General features: G+C 48.6%; 1 protein-coding gene and 1 long non-coding RNA gene across 3 annotated transcripts in view; one reads left to right on the top strand and one right to left on the bottom strand.

Annotated features, from left to right (window-relative positions):
• The window catches only part of WWC1 (WW and C2 domain containing 1), a 148,903-nt gene that overhangs the window by 99,998 nt on the left and 31,645 nt on the right, over positions 1-17,260 (bottom strand). The window lies entirely within an intron of this gene.
• On the top strand, positions 1,115-16,032 carry LOC309622732. Its single transcript, XR_014241090.1, has 2 exons — positions 1,115-12,440; positions 14,606-16,032. It is a non-coding gene; the product is annotated as an uncharacterized lncRNA (long non-coding RNA).

The following is a 17,260-nucleotide window of genomic DNA, read 5'->3' as shown; positions in this document are numbered from 1 at the left end:
AACAGGGCAGGGGTGTCAGAAACCTAGGTGCCCAAGAGGACCTGCCCCTCTGTGACTGAATGACCTTGCAGGTCCCTGTGACACAATCATGGGGCCCCGGTAGCGAACGGACTTGTAGAAATCATCATGTCCAGTCATCTCACTGTGGAGGTAGGGAAAGTGACGCTAAGGGAGGGAAAGTGACGTGGCCTTGGTCACTCGATGGTAGGGCTGGGAAGAGAACACACCTCACTCCTCCATTTACCAGTTCTAGAACCTTGGGCATGTCCATTAACCTCGCCATGACTCAGTTTTCTTCTCTGTAAAATGGGGATAACAGTAGTCCCCCCACCATGGGGGTATTGGGAGACTCACAGGACAATGTGTGTACACTACTGGGCATTGTGTTTGGCATATGGAAAGCAGTTGAGGCACATTAGCTATTAGAATTTTCAGACTACTCAAAAACCTGTCCACCAGAAGAGAAACTCTTTTCTTCCCATGTCCCCAAGAGAAGAACCCAAAGTGTAGATTAGGGTCTGGTCACCAAATTCCTTATAGGCCACCTTCAGGAAGGGCTCTCGTAAGGTTCTTTCCCAGGTGAATCATTTCTATCTTCCTTTGTGTTCCCCAAGTAGACCCTAACCAGACAACTACTCCTCCATCCTCCCCGGCCCCAGCTCTCCAGAGGGAGCCTTTGCGTTTCCTCCTTGGAGAAGCCCTTGTTTGTGATGGCCATCACCCGCAGCTGGCAAGTCAGCAAGGCTCTTCTCTGGCCATCCGACATCGAGGTGGGATAAAGGCAGGCCTGTGCTCCCGGCCAAGCTCCCACCCCACCCAGGAACTTGCTGAGACGTATGCTCCAGGAGAGGGACAAAGCTGTGTGGCCCTTCCCTCCGCCAGCAATGCCAGCAGCTCTTCCCATCCGGCTGCGGATTAAAGGAGCCTGGGTAAGTGCCCAGGCGGAATAAAGCCTGCAAACATCCTGGGGACGTGCCTCTCCTTGGCAGGAAAACAGGAGAGAGGGTGAGGGTGATGGCTCCGGTCTCCCTGAGCTGCACCCTCCCCCCACCCAACCCCCTGCCCTAAAAGAGCAGTCGCATCCCTTCTGCTCAGGACCAGCCCTGCCACTGGGCAGCTGTGTGCCCTGAACACGTCACTTCATTGCTGCACCGCCCACCTGTCAAATGTGGCTGACAGGATGACCTAGCTCACGGGAGTAAAGGAGCTCAGGCTTGCCACGTGTCTGCACGGTGCTTGGATACATCAGGTGTTCAATACTCTTTCTCATGATAGGTATGTTGAATGCTTAAGTCACCATCGCCCGAACACCACTCCTTTGACCCTCCAGACCAGGTTAGATCCCAGCCTTGCTTCAAATGACTTACAATCTTCCCCTGGAGACAGTGACCTTCCCAAGGTCAGGCACCAGGCCTGTTCCCATCACTGCAGTATCCCCAGTGGACGGTGCACGGAATGATGCTGGCGCATATGATGACTGTGAATATACAGGGATTTGTTTTTTTTGGACTGACTGTGCTTGGCAACTTTACTTAAAAATCGCCATCAGGGGGCCTTCCCTGGTGGCGCAGTGGTTGAGAGTCGGCCTGCCAATGCAGGGCACACGGGTTCGAGCCCTGGTCTGGGAAGATCCCACATGCTGCGGAGCGGCTGGGCCCGTGAGCCACGATTACTGAGCCTGCGCGTCTGGAGCCTGTGCTCCGCAACAAGAGAGGCCACGATAGTGAGAGGCCCGCGCACCGCGATGAAGAGTGGCCCCCGCTCGCCGCAACTAGAGAAAGCCCTCGCACAGAAACGAAGACCCAACACAGCCATAAATAAATAAAATAAATAAATAAAATAGTGTTTAAAAAAAAAAAAATCGCCATCAGATTTCACCCAGGCTAATAAATAAAATGGATCCCCACGTGGATTCCTCTGCCCTTCCTTCAGCTCCCTGCCCTGACGCTTGAGTGGAGGGTGTACGTGAGAAAATAAAGCCTACGTTCAGATCAGGCCACAGGCTGACAGAACAGCTAAAAGGGGGTTTCAGTTCCACTTTAGCAGGGGACCCACAGACAGGTCCCAACAGAGTGAGCAAGGACTTCACAGGACCTTTTTTTCAGCGGCACTATCTCAACAAAAGGTGTAAGGAGACCCTGGAGCAGCTGCTGGGACCTGGGGCCCCCAGTTCCAAGCACCATCTCCAGGCAAGGCAAGGGTGGGCACTGGGGGAGGCAAATGGGCAGCTGGGAAGGGACCCCCAACATGGTGGGCTGAATAAGCAGTCCCCGTGGAACTGCTTCTCCCCTGGGGTCTGCCCTGGAAGGCGTGTGGCCCAAGCCTGCTAAATCAAGAATTCCCCACATCCCAGGTCCCAGGAAACAGCACCCACCCCAGTGCGCCAAAGTTGTTGCCTGACCTGGGGAGACCCTGGCCTTGGCCCCTGGGGAGGACACTTGTCGCTTGGAGGCTGGTCCAGTGGATTGGGGGTTATTGCCAACGCCTGGGGTGATTTCCGAGGACCCCATCAGGAATGGAAGGAGGACCCTGAGTACAAGCCCAGTGTCACAGATTCAGAAATCTACACTAGGAAAACAACGCCTGTTCTTGCACTGCAGAGCTCCTCCCATATGCCCCCCAACAACCACCCTGAGATTCCCAAGAGACCCTCAGAATGTGTGTCCAGTGTCCCCACATCAGAGGGAAAGCATCTGGGGACAGGGGGAGACACAGTGCCTGACTTAACCACATGGCTCTTACGAAAATCCTTTTACAGGGACCCACACATCCACTGTCACATTTGGCAATCATTTCTAAACCACTGCCAATTTATGGAACAATCACTCAAAAAGCATAGCAAACTTAGGCCCTGGGAGGTCCCCCAGCTTTTACTTTTTAACTAAGTCTAACTAGTCACACAGGTTTCTCAACAATGGCTCAGCTGAATTCCTTTGCTCCGAGATAAACAGGAGGAACTCCAGTGTATTCCGTGTGCATTTATTCTTTCAGCAAGGATTTCAGGCATGCCTACTACGTGCAAGGTGTGTGCTGTCTCTTTACAGTGTTTCTGTACGTCTGAAATACAGATTCCTAGCCTAACTCCAGCCCTGCTGGTATCGGTCTGCAAGAACTTGCCTTTCCCATGCCCTTTTCCCCTCTGCTTCTTACATAGGACACAAGGCACCTGATTAATATCAGGGAGCAGCGAGCTCCAGACAGCTGGAGAGCTGGGGTGGTGGCATCCGGGTCCAATGCTCTGGAAGGTGTGTGCCTCCCTTGACCATCAGGTTCTATTAAGAGACGGGTCAGTCGTTTCTCCCTGCCAAGGTGGTGTTGGGTACAGCCTCTCACACCACACAGAGTCCCGAATGCTGGCAGTACTCTTGTTCCCAAGGAGGCGGTTCTCCTTCCTGCTGAAGCCTTGTTTATGTTAGACCCTAGACTTCGATGTAGAGTGTCACTCACGTTGTGAACTGCAGCTCCACGGAAAATCTGGGCCACAGATGAGTGAAAACTTCTGGTGAAAATCATGAACAATAACATTTGGTAATAATAACAACATCTACAGTAAGTTTCAGGAAATGAACCAAGCTCTTTACCTTAACTATCTCGTTTCATCTTCATTAAAAACCCTATGAGTTAGGGGTTGTAACACTGTCCCTTTTACACAGGCAGGAAAAATTGAGACTCTGATAATTTAATTATCTTGTCAAGGGTCACACAGATTGTACAAGTAGGTACTGAGATTTAAACCCAAGTGCTGCGGGCTTCCCTGGCGGTCCAGGGGTTAAGACTCCGTGCTTCCAATGCAGGGGGCACGGGTTCGATCCCTAGTTGGGGAACTAAGATCCCACATGCCTGTGGTGTGGCCAAAAACAAACAAACAAACAAACAAACAAGCAAAACCCAAGTGCTCTGACTCTATAGCCTCCACTCTTAGTCATGGGAAACTCAGTAACTAGATATTTATTACCTTGATCCCTGTACATAGAAGACCAATTTGGGAAGCAAGAGTCATCACGATCTGAAAATTTAACCCATCAACTGAGCACTTATAAAATCAGTGCCTACTCAAATACCACTCCCCATTTAACATCTGTGTCCAGCCCAGCCCAAACATTTCAAGTCAACAACCACCTGGGTTGGTTGGATGTCTTAGCAGTTGACAAAGCGATGCAAGTACAACACACATCATCTAAAGGGGAAATAACTAATATTCTAAATGATGCAGGATTTCAGGAAGTTGGTGAAAGGGATGCTGAAGAACTACTCAAGTCACACCCCAGGAGTGGTGGAGTTCCCCGGCTAACAAGTGAGGAGAAGATCCAGCAGGATGAAGAAGAGACAACAGGTTCTTCACAACAGGAGAACTTCAGTGACCATAGGGATCAGATGAGGCCCTTGGGAACCCGGTGAAGCTCTCTCCAATATCTGGCAAAAATGACCTTCCTTATGCATCTGCTGGGAAAGTCAAGTGAGAAGAGAAAGCTGTCCCTATTGCTAATGTTAATTGTGTTAAAATAATTACACAAAAAATAAATCAACGCTTTATTTGTAATAAGAATTGGGTCATAGTTGCAACTACAACTTAAATTTTGTTAAACACAACATAAAATCCGCTTATCGTCCAAACTTTGTTCTGTTTCTCAAAATAAAATCTTTTGTCCCCAATACCTACTATAAATTTGATCTCCATTTTAATTAGTTTCTCCTCTAAGTGCAATCTCCCCTTGGAATAGGAACCCCTGTGATGCTTTTTGTCAAGCCCTCCCTGCTTCCTGCTGTGGGAGACCCATTGCGAAGGGCTGAGCAATAATGCCGTTGCCTCAGAGATGCAGAGAGCTGCTCACTCTTCAAAGAACTCTCCCGTCTACTGTTGCACCAGATGCCTTCAAGAACTCCAGGAATGAAGGAAACTGTATACTGTTACTCCACACATGTATATCCACTTGGTAGTTTATGAAACTCTGATCACTTTTACGATCTCACCTTGACTGACAGGAAAATTCTGCCAGGCAAAAGTAACACTCCCATATTACAGGTGAGAAACTGCGGTTCAGATCGAAAGCACGTGCCAGAGGCCCCGTAACTCACCGTTGGCAGCTTTAGGACTGGAACCCAGCTTTAAACCGCTTATTCTTTCCCATGGGATACCTGCTTCTCTCAAGCTTAGAAGGACAAATGGAAATTCTGCTGGCTAGTGAACAGTTTTTCAGGCCAATGAAGTTTTTTGAGAAACTATCTGATTTAAAACACCCAGACATATCTCCTTTCCTTTCACATAAATAGCCCAAAGTCTTTTAAGCAGAACAGTGATAATGAATACACTTCCACTGCTTTATCATGACTGTTCTAGCTGGAAAATAAGTACCAGAGGAACTCTAATTCAAATGCTTAGGACGCAGGGGTCTTGCAAACCATTGCTGCGATCTGCTGCATGATAGCTTCTTTTCCGTCACAGGCAGAGGTAGCAGTGGTCTTGAATTCCTAACTGAGCCAAGGGAGAAGCACATGAATTATTAAGAAATGCCATCAGTGGAAGACTGAGTCTTCTACTGGGGTGCTGGGCAAACCTCTGAGGTCTGAACCTCTGAGGACAAGGAGGAAACACACCTGGTCACCGACATCTTTGCCACCAGCTGTGTGCTGCTGCCCACAAGCAGCATGGCTCCGTGACCTTGGGCAAGTTACCTCCCCCTTTGAGGCTCAGTTTTCCTCATCTATAAAATGGGGATCCACACTCACACCTGCTGTGAAAAGCATGTGAGATAATGTGAGATACACAGCACAGTGCCTGCTTCGTAGTAAACACTCAAAACAGAGACTGTCATGACCAAAGTCAAGTGCCGGGCACACGATAGCACTCAATAAATGTTAGGTCCCTCCATCAGGAAGGTACTTCTGTGTCCCCTAGCAATACCTTCAATACCATGAAGGGTTTGTCCTGGGAGCCTCATCTGTGCAGTGGGAAGTTCGTGTAGAGCCCCCAGGGCAGGGTGGGGAAGCTTAGGGCTGGGGCAGTGGTTATAGGACAAGAATGCCAAGCTTCCGGGAGGCGGTCATTCCTTGGAGGGCGTAAACAGAAGGAATCATTCAGCAATGGAATTGAAAACTCCCTTTGCTCCCTGCCTGGGCCCTGACACAGGTACTTGGCAGTGGGCACTTGAATAAGCTCCATTGCCTGGAGGATGACAGGGCTTGGGAGCCCCACAATAGCGCCCTCAATCCACACGCAACATAGTCTGCTCTCGGCCACGTCCTGCAAACGCGTCCTCTCGTTCTCTGCTCAGGAATTTCCGAGGGCTTCCCATCACTTACAGGTTTCCTTAGCTGAGTCTCCAAGGCTCTTCTTCATTTACCCTTTGAGCTCTCTCCCCTTCCACGAGTCCCCTTCTCCATGCAACAGAATCTAGTCCCTGTGTCCCTTCCTGCCTCAGTGCCTTGACCTTTGAAAGCCTTCCATGACCCCTCGGGCCACCAGCGACCACATCAGTTTCGGCCTTTCTAAAACCTACAAAGCCTTCAGCGCCTCCACCAAGGCCACGGGAGTCTCCCTCTGCTTGAACCTGGCAGCACGAATTGAACCCCAAATCTAATTTCACGACACGCATCACTGGCTGACCTGTAAGTGCCTGGGAAGCAAGGGGATGTGCCACCTGACTCTGTGATTCACCCACAGCACCTAACATTGTGACTCGGACCCAGCCAAGTGCCTGGCCGAGTGCCTGCCTAGCTGCTGATGCCCTGATTCTTGCTTAATGACCCTTCCCTCCACAGTCCCTGTCCTAGGTGAGCTCCACCAGTCCCAGACCTACTACCCTGATCTGCACGTTTTCCCTCTCCCTCCTTGTGCTCCATACAATTCAGGAGAACACCAGGCCAGCGGGACTGGCGCTGTGTCTGATCTCCCCCACGTCTGAAAGTCACTCACCGCGACTCATGTGGAGGGGGCCATTCCACGGTCTCATGAAGCACCTGGACCCAGGGCCCTGGGGACAGGGAGCTGCTTCCTGTATAAGGGGACATTACACAGGTTGGTGTCTGGCCCCAGCAGGGAGCAGCATGGCTGTGAATGTGTGAGGTGGGCATAGTTAACTAAGAACACCTACTCCGCGCCCACCTGGAAAAAAGGGGTGGGCTCAATCACTGCCAGCAAGAGACGACAAGGGCTTTCTTCTGCTGCCTGTGGGTGAAGCACCAGCTCCTCTTCATGGCTCCCTTAAGAAGGGGTCTGAGGAGGACCTGGCTGGCCAAACCCCTGGCAGGGGTGTATCTGATGATGACACCTTCCTTCTTCCCCAACCCAGTTTTCATCAGCACAAGACACATGCACCCCTTTGAAGAGGAATGGATCTTCTCCCCCATTGAAAGGTCAGCTACCTGGAGGGAAGGAGATGAAAACCACCACCCCAGGTTTAGATCTGAAGCATCGCAGCCTTTTGATGGTTAAGATGAGAGGTGGGGATTGAAATCTGGGTCTCCCTGACTGAGACATCAGTAATAGCTGACAGCAGGATGTGTTCACGCCTGGTGCTGAGCTGGAGGGATTTTTCTGCCAGCACTGTCCTAGGATCCATCATCCGTGGAGCCCTGTGCCTACTAAGAGGGCTAAATAAAAGCTAAGTAAATGCCTGGCCTCTGAAGGATGCATGCTCTACTGGCCCTACCCTGGAGGGCTCGCACCCGTGCAAGGCTGCCACTTCTCTTCCCTCCATCTCTGCCTGGTTAGCCCTCTGTATCCTGCAGCTCTTAGCCCAGGCACCCCTGATGAGGACACATCCCAGGGCCCGCCAGCCCACCCACCAGAACCTGTAACTCTCTATACTGTTATAGCTGCTACATTAGTTGCTTTGTGCGTCTTTGATTATGGCACTGTGGTCTCCCGGTAAGCTTCGTACGGGCAGGGATGTGTCTGCTTTTCTCGCCTGGTCACTCTGGCTCCTTCCATCATAGTAGTTAGGTAGGAAGCTCTCAAGAGAGCACAGACTCTGGGGCTAGACTGCCTGAGGTCTGATTACAGCCCTGTCACACACTAGCTGTGGGACCTAGGCAAGTAACTTAACCTTTCCATGCCTGAGTTTCCTTACTTATAAAATGAGGTTAAGAGTAGTACCTACTAGGTACCCAAGAGAAATTTAAACTTATATATAAGCAAAAGCTTGCAAGTGAATGTTCATAGCAGCATTATTCATAGTAGACAAAAAGTAGAAATAACCCAACTATCCATCAACTGATGAATGGATAAACAAAATGTGGTAAATCCATACAGTGGAATATTATTTGGCAATAAAAAGGAATTAAGTGCTGACATAGTACTTAACAACATGGATGAACCTTGAAAACTTTAAGTGAAACAAGCCAGACACAAAAAGCCAAATATGGTTCCATTTATATGAAATGTCCAAAACAGATAAAGCTATAGAGCCAGAAAGTAAATTAGTGGCTTCCTAGGGCTGGGAATAAGGGTGGGAAGAAGTTGAGGGGGTGATGGCTAAGGGGAGCTGGGTTTCTTTTGGGGGTGATAAAAATGTTCTAAAAGTGACTGTGGTGATGATGGTGGCAAAACTCTGTGGATACACTAAAAGTCATGTAATTGCATATTTTAAACAGGTGAGTTGTACGGCATTTGAATTACATTTCAATAAAGCTGTTTAAAAAATCATAGTACCTATCTCATAGTACTGCTATAAGGACTAAATTAAATGTATTATTTGTGAAAGTGTTATCTAAACTAACTACGTAATAACTAATACTCATTGAACCTTGATTACACACTAAGCACTTTACAAATAGTACACTATTTCAACCTCATAGCCCATGGAGGGAAGTACTCACCCACTTTACAGATGAGGAAACTGAGGCTCACAGAGATTAAGTAACTCGCCTAGGGTGACATGGCTGGTAAGTGGCAGAAGCAGGCAAAACCCGTGTGCTGAACCATCACATACAGACAGAACAACGTTCTCCAAACCCTGGGGTTCCCTGGATTTGAAGTGGGAACCACTTGGCAAAAACAAACATTCTCCCTCGCATCAAACGAGAGCACCCCCCTATTCGTTTGCATCCTCTTCCCTTAGGCAGCTAGTTGTGAGGTAGCTCCCTCCCTCCCCAGGTCCCAGGACACCCCACCTCAGCCCCAACCCTCTGTTCTGGGGGGAATCTGGTTTTTACCAAGAGACCAGCTGACATGCTCTGCTTCTCCCCTCTCAAAGTGTCTTCGTTCATGTAACTCCAAGTGTCCTCACACCTGCAGAGGGTCAAGGCTTCCCTGGATCCCTTCGTCCCTACGACGGCCAGGACTGGTTTCTTAGCACCTCTCAACATTTTTAATACAGGAAAAATCCCTTCCAATTCATACTTCTTAAATCTTAAAAAAAAAAATTAAATAAGATCCTGCCCTGTCCCTGTCACAGGCTTTTCAGTGGCTTCTCATTGTGTTTAGAACAAAAGCCACACCCTTGCCCAGGCCTGAAGACCCCTCACGTCTGGCCCCCCTGCCTCCTCTAGCTCCTAGCACTTTTTTTCAAGGCTCCCCTACTCCAGCCATCCTGCACATTCTGACTCACGCCAGGAATCGCTCCTCCTCTCTCCACATGGTTGGCTCCTGGGTTTCCAGATCCCAGTTTAACTGTCCCCTTCCCAGAGAGGTCTTATCTGGCCGAGCCATCTTAATTAGATGTTTATTCTCCACCAGGGCACCATTTTATTTCCTTCAGGGTACTTAGGACAATGCGCAATTATATGTTTGTTTCTTTGTTTAGTCATTTAATTTCTGTCCCCCTAATCCCCCCATGACGCACACTAGACTACAAGATCCATGTGAGCAAGGACCAGACCTGCACCATAGGTGCTTAACATAGATTGCAGGGTTTTTTGACCTTGGCCTTCACCATGAGCCGTTGCTGACATCTGGGGCCAGATAATTCTTCATTGTAGGGGAAGAACTGTACTATGCATTGTAGGATGTTTAGCAACATCCCTGGTTTCTAACCACCGATGCACCCTGCCAGTTGTGACAACCAAAAGAGTCTCCAGACGTTGCCAAATGTGCCCTGGTGCGGGTGGGAAAGGAGCTGTCAAAATGTTCCCCAGTTACGAACCAGTGACGTATCTGTTGAAACATCATCAGATGTTTACTTTTCAAAAGTAAAGAAACAATAATTCATCTCAAGTGCCATGTGGTTTGAAAGTGGGGTGTACGGATACTGAGCAGGGCTGTTCACCACCACGTGTAAGAGTGGAGGGGGAGAGGAAAGTTACATGTTTGGGGCTTTGCAGGACCCCGACAATTTCACCACCATCCACTGGTGTAGGTGGTTGGGATGCTGATAAAGGATGCTCCTTTTTCTTAGGATGCCACCCCGAACTTTGCATAACTCGAGGTTACCTACCTGGGTGACAATTTCTAACTGTGGTCATGGTACATGAGAAATAGCATGTGCTGTCAAACATGATGATGAATAATGGCGAATATTTGTTGAGCACGTACACCACGCTGTTTAATGTTAGGACCTGTGGTGGGCATCATCGCCTTCTCAATGCACAGGAGAAACGAAAACACAGATAGATTTGGTATCTTGCCCTCCAGGCTCAAGGTGTGAAGTGAAGGTGCAGGGATTTGAACCCACTCGGTTTACCTCCAGCTGTCTTGCAATAACTACTAATCTGTATGAATTTCCCGGCAAGTCAGAACACTAACTGCACAATCACAACGATGAGTTTCAGCTTCATTCCCTACAGCTGAGTCAGTGTCTAAACACGCAGGAAGGGTGTTCTGGGGCAGAGGCTCAGCACCTTTTGAACTGGGGTCCTGAGCAGGTGGGAGAACACGAAGTATTGTTTTTAAGAATGAGAATGTGCCCTGGCTCTTCTACTGGACCCCAAATTACAGAAGCAGAGATGGCTGACCACACTGGAAAGGCCTTTGGAAGTCGCCTACTGCTGAGGTCTCAAACTGGGATCTGTTTGAGAATATATGGGGTATAAGGGACGCACGTACCCAGGCGGGCTGGCTACGGCAGGAGTGGGCAGCAAAGGTAGGGGTGCATACACCAGGGTTCAATGCAAGATTCCACTTGAAGAAATGGCTCCATGGCTAAAACACATTTGAAAACCCCTGATAAGAGTCCAGTGTCCTTGGTTTATAGATGAGGAAACCGAGGACCAGAGAGGAAAAGTGATTCGCCCTAAGCAACACAGACTTCCCTGGTCTCCTAGGGGGGAGGAAATCAAGGACTCTGCAGGTGGACAAAACTGTGTTCGAATCCTGGTTCTGTCGCTTAATTAAGTTCTCTAAGCCTCAGTTTAGTAATTGGAGAAATGAGAGTAATCATATCTTCCTCATCAAATTTGTGAACAATTAAATGAACGGATGTGAAGTGCTAGGAAGACTGTAAGTGGTCAGGGGCTGGCTGTCAGGGCAAGTTGCAGAGGGCACAGTGGTTAGAACAGAGGTGTGGAAGCTCCTAGATGGACCTGTGTTCACATCCTGGCACTTCCACCCCCAGCTGTATGGATGGATATAGGCAGATCTTTCAATTCTTTGAGTCCTAATTCCTCATCTGTCTAATCTGGCATAGTAATTCCTCACTTACAGGTGTGTTGGGAGGACCAGATCATATAAAGCAGGCGAAACGCTTAGCACATTTCCTGGGGCCATAACAGATGCTCAGTAAACACCTATTATCATCAGCCCACCTTTTGCCTTCTGTGGCACCTCACTTGGGAAACTGCTGCTGAGATGTTCTGCGAGTGCCCAGGGAGCATGCCCCCTGCAACCTCACCTCCTCCAGGCCATGCGACGCCAAGGAGTCTTGGAAGGCGCACCTGTACCAGCAAGAAGCAGGTCTGGGTGATGAGCGGAGCATGACTCAGAAGCTCCTACCTAGCAGCTCCCTCAGAAAGAATGTGTTGCGGGATTGTCCCTTTTATCTCGCTTTTTTAGGAGAGAGGGGGAGAGAAAAATAAAGGCAAGAACTTCAAGGTCAGGTTCACTTCCCTGCAGACTGCTCCTGGGCTGAAGTGAAATTTCAAGAATGCAGCCTCTGGGCCCAGTTTACATTCCCACCCTCTCTGGTATCCAGGATACCAGAGGGACCTGTTGGCGTTCCATCCCACCAATCAGCCTCCTTGGTCACAGCCTGCTGGGGGCAGGGCCTGCCACTGCCTCTTGGGAGAAGCATCGCCGCTTAGCAGGATGATCAGCCATTCATTTGTCCAACATAAAAGTTCAGAGCTCACTGCAACCAGGCACTGGGGATAGAGTTTTATGGAGAAACAGCCCGAGCCCCTGCTCTCGGGGAGCCTGAGGCAGAGAAGAGAGTGAGTCACACAACTAATGTGAGCAGGTCTACGCAGCGGCTGCACACAGCGGCATGAGACTGTGGGGGGCCTGAACTACTCAGCAACGTTAGAGGAGGCTCCCTCGAGTAAGTGATGACTAAGCACAGGGCTGAAGGGTAAGTAGGTGTTAAAAGGTGAAGCAAGGAGGGAAGAAGATTCCAGGTAGAGGGACTAGCGTTTGCAAAGACGCTGTAATGCACAGAGTTGCCAGGCCTTTGCAGACCTGTGGTCAGAGTACAGTGGGGGGCGGAGGGGGGGGGGTGGGCAGGATGGGGCAGGAGAGGCAAAGTCAGGGTCAGACTTATGTCCTATGTGCCATGTTAGAGCATCAGAGTGTTTTTAACGCACGGGATGGCATGATCAGATTGAATTTCTGTAAGAACCTTGTATTCAGATGATCTTGAAGAGTGCAGTGAGAAGGGAAGAGAAAAAGCAAGTATATCAGTTAGGGAACTTTAGCAGCCATGTCAAAGTCCCCAAAATGATGGGTCTGGGCTGATGGGGTGATGGGGGGAGCCGTCCTCTTCCCACATGTCCCTCTCCTTCTGGAAAGCCCTGGCGGCCACACCAGCACTGAGCTCGGCCTTTGTAGACTGACATCACTTCAGAGCAGCCTCTCTGGGTTGAAAAGGTCACAGAGGTGCTGCCCATCGTTAGGAATCTGATAAACCTACACCTGGCCTTGCATCAAGATCACTCCAGGGAGGAGAAGCCTTTTTCCCCAGGTGGGGGGGGGGGGTTTCATAGCATTGAGGGCACATTCTCAGACTTAAAGGCTCTAAAGAGATGATCAAGGATTGTAAGGACATACACATTTCTCAGGTACCTCTAATGCAAAATGGGCACCCCCTACAGCTCCAGAAGGGAGAGGAGGGTCTGTAGGAGTTTGATGCTATATACACAGGAGAGGTGCTCAAAAAACATCTGAGGAAGGAATGGGGAGAGAAAGAGGGGAAGGCAGAAAGATAGTTAATTAGTTAGTTAGTTAGTAATTTCTTTGAAACCCTGAAATCTTGGTCTCACAAATGCGGAGATGCTAGCTGGCTTTCAGCCTGGCTAGATAGATAACCGAACCTGGCTGCCTGGCCCCTGGGGTCCCACCCCCAGAGATTAGGAGGTCAGGAGGTCTGAGATGTGGCTTGAGACTCCAGAGGTACTGCCAATAAATTTTTTTTTTAACAAAAGTAAATAAAAAAATCAGAGAAAATATAATGAAAAGTATCTTTTAAAAAACCCAAAACGAGGGCTTCCCTGGTGGCGCAGTGGTTGAGAATCTGCCTGCTAATGCAGGGGACACGGGTTCGAGCCCTGGTCTGGGAAGATTCCACATGCCGCGGAGCAACTAGGCCCGTGAGCCACAACTGCTGAGCCTGTGCGTCTGGAGCCTGTGTTCCACAACGGGAGAGGCCGCGATAGTGAGAGGCCCGCGTACCGTGATGAAGAGTGGCCCCCGCTTGCCGCAACTGGAGAGAGCCTGCACACAGAAACGAAGACCCAACACAGCCAAAAATAAATAAATAAATTAATTTAAAAAAAAAAACCAAAACGAACAAAAAAACAATCTGCAAATACAGGCAACAAGAACCTTTCCCCTCTTCACCCATGGGTGCCCCTAAAAAAACAGGGAAGTTAAGATTTCCTTCTCAGTTATATATGAAATCTACAAAGGAAAAAAAAAAAAAAGCTTATAGATGTAAAGAACAGATTGGTAGTTGCCTGGGATGGGGTCGGGGGGTTGGTGGATCGGGTAAAGGGAGCCAAAAGGTACAAGCTTCCAGTTATAAAATAAGGCAGTCATAGGGGTATAATGCTCAGCATGGTGACTACAGTTAACCATACTATATTGCATATTTAAAAGTTGCTAAGAAAGCAGATCTTAATTTTTCATATTGAAGTATAGTCAATGTACAATGTGTTAGCTGCTGGTGTACACCAAAGTGATTCAGTTGTACACATATAAATACATAGTTTTTCATATTCTTTTCCATTATAGGTTATTACAAGACATTAAATACAGTTCCCTGTACTATACAGTAAGTTCTTGCTTTTATCTATTTTATATTTAGCAGTTTGTGAGAGTAGAACTTAAAAGTCCTCATCACAAGCAAAAAAAAAAACTTGTAACTACGTATGCAGACAGATGTTAACTAGACTTACTGCGGTGATCATTTCACGATACGTACAAATACTGAACCACTATGTTATACACCTAAAACTAATATAATGTTATATGTTAATTACCCTCAATTAAAAAATAAAAAGATTTCCTGTGTCCTTCCAGAAATATTTTCATGGACATACCAGCATGTGATGTGCCCAGCACACACACACATCCACTAGACTTCATCAAACCTAAGAGAACAAGCGTCACTTACAAAAGTTTTATTATATATACAACAAAGAAAGAACAACACTGCCAATAAACTATGATCCCATGCTTCCTTTACCTCAGAATATTTATATGTATTGAAAAAGCTTATTTAGGCTTATTCAGGTATGGACTTAATTACATGGCTCTCTCTTCCATATATGCAAAAAGGAAAAACAGAAGCAAACGACATTAGCTCAGGTATTGATAAGCTTGCACCCTCCTCAGCTCTGAGTCACCTGCACCTGCGGGTTCCTCACAGTGCCATTCTTTGTGCCACGGAGTGTTGGGGTGGCGTTTCTTGAAAGAGACCTCTGATAATGCCTCTGATTTTCTTCCAAGCTGCTGAAAATTACTTTGAGTTTGGATTCTGATCCTTTCTTGATTGTACCAGAAGATGTCGAAGACGGGTTTTTTGATAAGAACCAAGGTCCGTCCACAATAGTTCTTAGATTGTTTGGGACTGAAACACAGAGGAGCCATGGTACCAGCTACACTAGCAGGAGCAGCAGAGTGTGTGCGTGTGTCGGCAATTACCATGCCAACGGCATTGCTAATAAGACTCATCCCCAATTTGAAGGTGTCAGCAGGTTAACATTTGAAGGTGTTAACATTTTGTTTTTGTAAAACAAACAAACAAAAAAAGTCCATCTCAAAACTGATGAGGGACTTCCCTGGTGGCGCAGCGGTTAAGAATCCGCCTGCCAATGCAGGGGACACGGGTTCCATCCCTGGTCCGGGAAGATTCCACATGCCGTGGAGCAACTAAGCCTGCGAGCCACAACTACTGAGCTTGCGTGCCCTAGAGCCCGCACACCGCAACTACTGAGGCTGTGTGCCACAACTACTGAAGCCCGTGAACCTAGAGCCCATGCTCCACAACAAGAGAAGCCACTGCAATGAGAAGCCCACGCACCGGAACGAAGAGTAGCCCCCGCTCACCACAACTAGAGAAAGCCCACGTACAGCAATGAAGACCCAACAGAGCCAAAAGTAAATAAAATTAAAATAAAAAACAAAACTGATGAATTACACTACAGTGGGACTTCCCTGGTGGTGCAGTGGTTAAGAATCCACCTGCCAATGCAGGGGACATGGGTTCGATCCCTGGTCCAGGAAGATCCCACATGCCACGGAGCAACTAAGCCCATGCGCCACAACTACTGAGCCTGCGTGCCTAGAGCCTGTGCTCCACAACAAGAGAAGCCACAGCAATGAGAAGCCCACGCACCGCAAGAAAGAGCAGCCCCTGCTCGCCGCAACTAAAGTCCACGCACAACAACGAAGACCCAATGCAGCCAAAAACAAATAAGATAAATAAATTTATATTAAAAAAATTACACTATGGTGCGTACACAATCTTCCTCCACTCACTCTCCGTTGACTGGGAGTTGCAAGCTCAAATCACAACATGAGTCAGGCAGGTAATTCAGTGAAGTGGGAAAGGCGAGGCTGTAGAAACACAAAGTAGTACCAAAGTCGTGAGGCTCAAAGGGTGATGCTGGACCAGCAGCTATTTTTATCCTGTGTGGGCTCAGTGTTTCTGGGGAATACCTGATGCTTTGGAGCCCCTCTATAAGACTCTATTACAAAAAAAAAAAAAAAAAAAGACTCTATTACATACGGATGTGTATTTTTAAACCCATTTTAAAAACACAAAACATACTATTCTGAATCTTGCTGTCTGCTTAATCACACTTCTTGGAATTCTTTCCATACCAGCACGTGTAGCTCTACCTCATTCTGTTAATTGCATGGCACTCCATTGTGTGGATGCCCCCCAACTTAACGTGTGCAGCTCCCAGCGTGAGATGTTTAGGCTGCTTCCCCGGTTTTGCTGCTCTCACACTCAAGGCTAAGTGAGGAAGTGGCAAAGCTGCCGTTTGAAGCATGACCCGCCAGTGTGGGTAGGGGGTTCTGATGGCCCCAAACTGGGGAATGGCTGTGCGTCACCCAGCTCACTTCTTGGCGGTTCTGCCTTGAGGTCAGTTTGAGGCTCTCGGGGAGGCGGGGCGGGGGGGATTGGAGGTACAGGATTCTAGAAGCACCCGCTGCTTCTCATAGTAAAAAGATTCAGTAGCTTTAGGGGAGAGGACGGGACGAGGGCCCAACCCTTTCTCCATCTCCCTCTTGCTGAACTGCAGAGCGCTGTAGTCCCCAAACCCAGCCGCTGCCTGCCAAACCCTCACTGCATCCTTCGCGCCGAGCTCTGTCCCCGTCCCTCCACTACCAGCCCCAACTCCTTCTAGAGGAACAGAGGAAAGAGAAAGGCAAAAGGGGCCTCAGGGAGCGAGTACACGTAGAGGTGGAGGGAGGTCTCGGCTTCATTAACCCCAGGATCACCTCCCACTAAGCCATCCCCCTCCAGAACATTCCATAGACGCAGCGGGGGGGGGGGGGGCTCTGCAGGGGTGGGGCTAACGATAGTGATTACTGAATGCAGGGGCAAGCACCCACAATCACAAGAGACTCTCACCATTCTGAAAGTGCCCGCTGCTCTCCATTTCATCGACAGGAAAACTGAGTCTAGGAGAAGGTGAATGCCTTTGCCCAAGTTACACATGGCAC

The sequence above is a fragment of the Balaenoptera borealis genome, assembly GCF_965194805.1.
Source record: "Balaenoptera borealis genome assembly, chromosome: 2".
Classification (NCBI taxonomy): Eukaryota; Metazoa; Chordata; class Mammalia; order Artiodactyla; family Balaenopteridae; genus Balaenoptera; species Balaenoptera borealis.
This window is presented reverse-complemented; position numbering and strand designations above follow the sequence as displayed.